The following is an 8067-nucleotide window of genomic DNA, read 5'->3' as shown; positions in this document are numbered from 1 at the left end:
AGCCTGAACAAATTTAAAAAGGAAGGGAAACGGAGCTTGGTTCCAAGAAAAATGACTCTGGCAATCCCACCCACCACTGAACCCAGCGGGGTTTGACTTTACGTCAGGTTTCGGCAACCTGCTGCCCATGGACCACAAGCGGCCCACGGGGGTCGTTTAAACGGCCCCCAAACCAAGCTGCCTGCTCGGCGAGTCCCCAAGCACTGGGCTAAACCGGCGCAGCACAGAGCGGGGACTCGCTTCCATGGTGCCGGAAATTGCGTCTACGCAGAGGCGATCCAGCCCGCAGAGTGATCTCTGTGGGAGTGATCTCTGTGGGAGTGAACCACAGAGTGAAATTTTAAAATTTAAAATGTCTATATAAGGGTGGGCACCCTTATATAGACATTTTAAATTGCCTGCCCTGGATTCCAAGACCACCCCCAGAAACATCATACATGCATCACAGAAGGGGTGTAGCTCAAGGACCCCACCCCCAGATACATCATACCTACAACACAGAAAACGTACAACAGAAATCTGAGTGCTTTTATCTCCTGTCTGGCAGGTTACCTGTTAATGGTCACTTGATTGGATTACCTGGGGAGCCTGGTCAGTCTTTTGTAATGATAAATACTTAGTTTCCTGAGCCAGGTCACAGGTTCACCCTATTCATACACAGACATACCCTTAAGACAGGATTCATGAATGAAAAGACAATGGGGAGGCTTTTCCATTTCCTTTGACCTTGCAGAGAAATATTTGAGATCTATTTGGGAGGGAGAAAATGATTTCAGGACTTTTTCTCTGGGTTTTCAGACATGTGGTTTATATATGCAGTTATGAACATTTTATAGACAGACAGAGAGAGAGAGAGAGAGAGCCTTATTCAGGATCTATTGTTTATTTCTATTATTCTCAATCACAGTTTTATGTGTTTATAATGATCTTGTAAAAATAAAAAGACAATAAGCCCCTCATCTTTTGCCTTACTGAGAACAGTCAAAATTGCTGCTAAATAGCAATGAAACCATATATGGCGACATAAATATTAAGGGTGTTTTAAGATGCTAGGAATACCTGCTGTCAGGGCTGCTTCAGCTGCAGGTCAGCATGGAGACTCAGAGACGAGCAGTAAAGTTGATTCTTTATTCAAGGAAACAGAATAAAAACAGAGAAACCCATGGGCAAGACTAGCCCTGATAAAGCAGTTGCTGAAATTGACAATCTGTGCCTCTCACTTCCCCCTAAATCTCCTCCCCATCTGGCTGTTTCTCCATGAGACTTAAGCTCCGTCAGGGAGAGGCCCACTGTGCTCTCTGTGCTCTTTGCTACATGCAAAGCCCTCTTTGCCCTTGGAGACAAGGGGGTTGGGGGAATCTGAATACAGTAGGACTGGCAGACTCCTGTGAATCTACTGCAGCCTCAGCCCCCACCTCCTTCCCAGCTGCCTGTCCTACATCTGCAGTGCTTTCTGCCTCTTCTTCCTTTCTCTCATTCAAGCCTGTTGCTTGTTGAGGGTTGACAGCCCTCAACCATCCTGTCCCACCTTCATCCTCGGACCTGTCTTCCATGTCCCACCACCACTCCCTTGGCTCTGAGCCTTCTTCTGAGACTTTGCTAGGGGGTTCTCTGGCTGGAGCCTCCCACCACTCCTCCACATTCAGCCAGTCCCTGGACTCAACTACACAGCGGCAATTATAATGTTATTAGTGTGTTATAAAAATGTGCCACCAGATGGTGCTGTAGAGCTCAATGGCAAATTGCATATACAGTGGTACCTCTGGATGTGAACGGAATCCGTTCCAGAGCCCCGTTCACATCCAGAAGCGAATGCACCCTGCGTCTGCGCGGGTCGCGATTCACCGCTTCTGTGCATGCACATGACATCATTTTGACCGTCTGCGCACGCGCTCCGTTACTTCCTTGTTGCCGCAGTGCGTAACCCGAAAATACTTATCCCGAAGCTACTTCAACCCGAGGTATGACTGTATATATTTATAGTGGGGGGTTTTGTCACATTTTTTATATCTATGTAGATCCAGTGCCTGACACCTATTGATCTGAGACTCATCACTGAATGAATGCCATTAGTGCAAGTAAGGAAGCGGAAGATATAATTTTATGATAAATACACACTTTAAGGATCATAGTCAGCTTAAAGGCAACACAAAAATTCAAAAAACAAAAACACTGTTTTACATATCACTTGTGTCAAACAACTTTTGAGTTTTTACAGCAGCTCATTCTTTTCTCTCCCCTGCCAATGTCTGTGCCAAGCACTAGATGGCAGCTCTGCTGCATTTGCACAAAACCTTCCATCCCTCCCAGTTTCTTTGACTGTGCTGTGTGTGTATATATCTAATATAACTAAATGGAAATATATATTTCTAGGGGAAAGCAATTCATTTATGTTGACTTGGGGTGTGCTTAGCAGCTCCTTTTCTGTGTTACTACATTTCTTATTAAACTTTATTTTTACTAGATTACCCATCATCATGCAAACACTCAACACCAAGTATTGCAAATAAAATTAAGTTTATATGCTTTTAGGGCATATTTCAGGTTCCTCTTATGGCATCTTTAATCCCTTGAAAAACTGCCTTGGCTGCCAAGCCAGAATGTCTGGAAAGATTACACATTCTTTGAATGAAGAAAGGTAGGCCAGTCATGCAAATAATTTAGAGGCAACTACCCATCATTTGGCACACATACCTGAACTGCTCCTTCCTTTCCTCATTGGTAAAGATTTGCCACTTGCCCCTTTGTCTTCTGTTCACCTCTAAAGGCAGAACCACTACCTGCTGTCCTTGAAGTGGAACCTGTGGCAAATGCCCTCTCAAGACACACTGGACCAAACCCGATGCACTTGTGTTTGGTTAAACACACGGTTTTTAGTTTGGCCATACAGGTCACTTCCATCCCATACATTTAAAATTCATTTATATCTCTTTAGAACTCTAGCCCAATGGTTGCCATTAATTTGATTCAGAATTGATTTTAGAATGAATTGATTTTAGAATGTATTTGAATTAATTGATTGTGATTTTATGTAAACTGTGTTACTTTTACTGTTGTTAGCCGCTCTGAGCCCAGCTTCGGCTGGGGAGGGCGGGATATAAATAAAAATTTATTATTATTATTATTATTATTATTATTATTATTATTATTATTATTATTATTTAACGGTCACAATTTCCCCCAAAGAAACCTGGGAGCTGTTCTTTACTCCTTACAGAGCTGCAGTTCCTAGCACCCTTAACAATCCTCAGCAGTGATGGTGGAATACATAGAGCTTTAAGATAAGTTTGAAATGCGTCTGGAAATTTAGCTCTTGTATGACTGAAAAATCTACATAATCTTGCTTTTATCAAATAAAGCAGGTGGGGGAAATCATCACAACTAGAAACACATTGACGTATGATCACCCGCATAAGGGAACTGTTCTAGTGCTACTTTCCCAAAGACAAAAAGACCCAAACGCAACATACACAATCAGTTAAGAATTGCTTAACAAATTAAAACACTCATCCAAACATTTTCATTTTAATCCATGGGGCAATTTCACTACAGACCAGGGTGATCAAAAGAGACCATTTCTGCTTTAGGCATTCATATTACAGAGCTGGCTATGACTAATAAACGAGTTACTTCCCACAGTGCTACTGATGACCAATTTGTACAGCTAAAAGGAACAAAGCTAACACAGGTCGTGCTCAACATAAAGCAAGCAAATCCCAGGAATGAGTCAGAGATTGTGCATGATATTTTACAATAAATGAAGGGAACGGGCAGAACCACTTTTCTTGTGTACATAAAGACAATGGAGCATAAGGAACAGCTTGCATTGACATTGTTCACTTTGCGGTGATGGGGTTTTTTGTTGTTGTTTAATTGAAATGGTTTCTATCAACTTGTGTGTGCTCTTGCATACACCCTGTGTAAATCTATTCCTCAATAGGTAAAACATAATTGGAAAAGAAGAAATAAATTTATATGAGAATAATATTAATAACAAAAGATCAATAGGCCAACTAGTCAAGGACATGGAAATACAGGTATTTCCCATTTCTGTTGTCCAAATTTAAAGTTGTATCTAGTTTTCTGATGACCAGGATCTTGAATTCTCTCAACTATGAGCTGAATAAAGAGCATGAAATCCACTCTCGACTCCGAGTATATTTCATGCACTAGTGCTGTTCGGTAAATTTTTGTGCAAGAGCTAGCCAAATACATCTCATAGTGCAGTGCTATCACAGTGTTATCTTTTTTTTTTTTTTATAAAATTTTTATTGGTTTTACAACATTTTTAAGAAAAACAAACAAACATTAAAAATGACAAACATACACGTATAGTTTCAAACATATTTTCATAAACCTCTTTTCTTGGACTTCCCCATACCCCCCCTCTCTGCATCCCAATGTCCGTAGTTCAACTAGCAACTCCCAATTGTTACTTTCCAATCTCTATCCTCTTAGTCCTCTTTTATAATCTAACCTTATATCCCTGTACCCCTTTGTTTCTGGTAACCACGGCATTTTAGCATTCATTAAGTTTATAGTAGTCCTTAAGATAACTTTTAAATTTTCTCCATTCTTCTTCCACCGTCTCTTTTCGTTGGTCACGGATTCTGCCTGTCATCTCGGCCAGTGTCATATAGTCCATCACTTTCATCTGCCATTCTTCCAAAGTGGGTAAATCTTGTGTCTTCCAATATTTTGCGATGAGTATTCTTGCTGCTGTTGTGGCATACATAAAAAAAGCTCTATCTTTCTTTGTCACCAATTGGCCGACAATGCCCAAGAGAAAGGCCTCTGGTTTTTTAGGAAAGGTACATTTAAGTACCTTTTTCATTTCATTATAGATCATCTCCCAGAAGGCCTTAATCTTCGGGCATGTCCACCAAAGGTGATAAAAGGTACCTTCAGTCTCTTTACACTTCCAACATTTGTTATCAGGCAAATGATAGATTTTTGCCAGCTTGACTGGGGTCATGTACCACCTGTATACCATTTTCATAATGTTTTCCTTTAAGGCATTACATGCCGTAAATTTTATACCGGTGTTCCATAACCAATCCCAGTCAGCTGACATAATATTATGTCCAACATCCTGAGCCCACTTAATCATTGCCGATTTAACTGTTTCATCCTGTGTATTCCATTTCAACAACAAGTTGTACATTCTAGATAAATTCTTAGTATTGGGTTCTAACAGTTCAGTTTCTAATTTTGATTTTTCCACCTGGAAACCGACTTTCCTGTCCTGTTTAAAAAATTCCATTATTTGGCGGTATTGGAACCAATTTTCTACTTTATGCTTCAATTTCTCCTGACTTTGTAGTTTGAACTTATCTCCATCCTGTTCTAAGATTTCCCAATACTTCGGCCATCCGACCTCCATATTGAGTTTCTTCACTGCTTTAGCCTCCACTGGCGACACCCATCTAGGGGTTTTGTTTTCTAGTAGATCTTTATATCTTATCCAAACATTAAACAATGCTTTTCTGACAATGTGATTTTTAAAGGCACTGTTAACTTTACCATACCAAAGATATGCATGCCAACCAAAAGCGTTATTGAAGCCTTCCAGATCCAAGATGTCCGTGTTCTCGAGGAGCATCCATTCTTTGAGCCAGCAAAAAGCTGCTGCCTCATAGTACAATTTTAGGTCCGGCAGGGCAAAACCCCCTCTTTCCTTAACATCTGTCAATATTTTAAATTTAATTCGGGGCTTTTTGCCCTGCCAGACAAATTTCGAGATATCTTTGTGCCACCTCTTAAAACATTCCATCTTATCAATAATCTGCAAGGTCTGAAACAAAAATAACATTCTAGGCAATACATTCATTTTAATTACTGCAATTCGGCCTAACATTGACAGTTTCAAATTTGACCATATTTCTAAATCTTTTTTAATTTCTGACCAGCATTTTTCATAGTTGTCCTTATACAAATTCTGATTCTTAGATGTTAAATAAACCCCTAGGTATTTAACCTTCTTGACCACAGTCAAACCTGTTTCCTCTTGAAATTTCTCCTTTTCCATATCTGTTAGGTTTTTCCCTAAAACTTTGGTTTTTTGCTTGTTCAACTTAAATCCAGCTACCTGGCCAAACTGTTGTATTATTTCTAAAACCCTTTTCGTACTAGTGTTTGGCTCTTGCAAAGTCAATACTAGGTCATCTGCGAACGCTCTTAACTTATAATGTTTAGCTCCGACCTGCACACCTTTGACCTGCTGGTCATTTCTTATCATATTCAGCAACACCTCCAGAACTGAAATAAAAAGTAATGGGGAAATCGGGCACCCCTGTCGTGTTCCTTTTTCTATCTTAAGCTCCTCAGTCACAACATTGTTTACAATCAGTTTAGCTTTTTGTTCAGAGTATATTGCAGCCATACCATTCTCAAAGCCCTGACCTACCCCCATCCCATGAAGATTCTTCCTCATAAAACTCCAAGAGATATTATCAAAGGCCTTCTCCGCATCCACAAAGATCAATACTGCCTTGGTGTTTATATTCACCTCTAACTTCTCCAAAATATCTATTACATTCCTTACATTGTCTGCTAGATGTCTTTTAGGGAGAAAGCCTGCTTGGTCTTTATGAATCTTCTCCATCAAAACTCTTTTAAATCTTTTTGCCAAAATGTCTGCAAAAATTTTGTAATCCACATTAAGCAGGGATATTGGGCGGTAGTTCTTGAGTTGGGTCTTTTCAGTCTCTGACTTTGGTATGAGTGAAATATATGCCTCTTTCCACGATTCAGGTGCCTTTTTTCCCTCAAGGATCTCGTTACAAACTTCTCTTAGTGGTTGAGTCAACCATTCCTTCAGCGATTTGTAGTATCTGGAAGTCAGTCCATCTGGTCCTGGAGATTTGCCCAGTTGCATATTCTGAATGGCAGCCTCTATCTCTTGTTCTGAGATTCTCTGGTTCAAGTCCATCTTACTTTGATGAGAGATGTTTTGTAGTCCATATTTTCCAAGGAATTTGTCTATATCTTCTTCATTTTGCGGGCCTTGGGTGTAGAGTTTTTTAAAATAGCTTAGAAAGCAATTTCTAATTTCATTGGGTTTGGATATGTTCCTTCCATCCACCTCCAGGCTTGTAACTGTATTTAGTTTCTGCCTTTTCTTCAATTGCCATGCCAAAAGTTTGCCACATTTATTTGCTGATTCAAAAGTCTTTTGCTTCATTTGCCTTATCTTCCATTCAATCTCTTGGTTCATCAATTCCATATATTGTGTTTGGTATAATTTGATCTCTCTTAAAATGTCCTGAGACTTTGGTTTTGTTCTTAATTTCCTCTCTCCTTCCTTTATCATTTCCAGAATCTTCTCTTTTTTCTCATTTTGCTTTTTCCTCTTTATTGAGTTTTGTTGAATCAAAAATCCTCTCATCACCGCTTTACTTGCGTCCCAGATCACTCTTTTCTCCACGTCGGTCCTCAAATTTATTTCAAAATAGTCTTTTAGGGTCTTTTGGGCCTTCGTGAGAATCTCCTTATCTCGAAAGAGGGTGTCATTCATTCTCCATCTAAATTGACCAGTTATTGTGAGTTTCATCTCCATCTTCACGGCGTTATGGTCGGAGCAAGTTTTTGGGCAGATTTCCACTTTCTTGATCTTCGGAGCCATTCCACTAGTAACCCAGATTTGATCGATTCTGGTCCAGGTCATCATTGCTTGGGAGAAAAAGGTTCCCTCTCTCTCCAGAGGGTTCCTTGTTCTCCAAATATCTATCAAGTCCATATTTTCAGTCATTTCGAAAAAAGTCTTAGGGAGTCTCCCTTCTTTGGTGACTGTAAGTCTTTGTGCCTTGTCCATATTAGTGGAGACCACGCCATTCATGTCTCCCATAATTATCATATTGTAGTCCAGATAGTCCATCAGAGTTTCATGAAGTCTCTTAAAGAAGTCGGATTTGCCTTCATTTGGTGCATAAATTCCAACAACTAGGAATTTTTCTCCTTGTACTTGTATCTCCACAGCCAAATATCTCCCTTGTTCATCTTTGAATATCATTTTTGGAGCCCATTTCTCCTTCACATATATTACAACTCCTCTCTTCTTAACTTTGT

The sequence above is a fragment of the Podarcis liolepis genome, assembly GCF_965112155.1.
Source record: "Podarcis liolepis genome assembly, chromosome: 5".
In the NCBI taxonomy this organism is placed as follows: domain Eukaryota; kingdom Metazoa; phylum Chordata; class Lepidosauria; order Squamata; family Lacertidae; genus Podarcis; species Podarcis liolepis.
The sequence above is the reverse complement of the archived record's forward strand: the minus strand, read 5'-3'. Positions refer to the sequence as shown.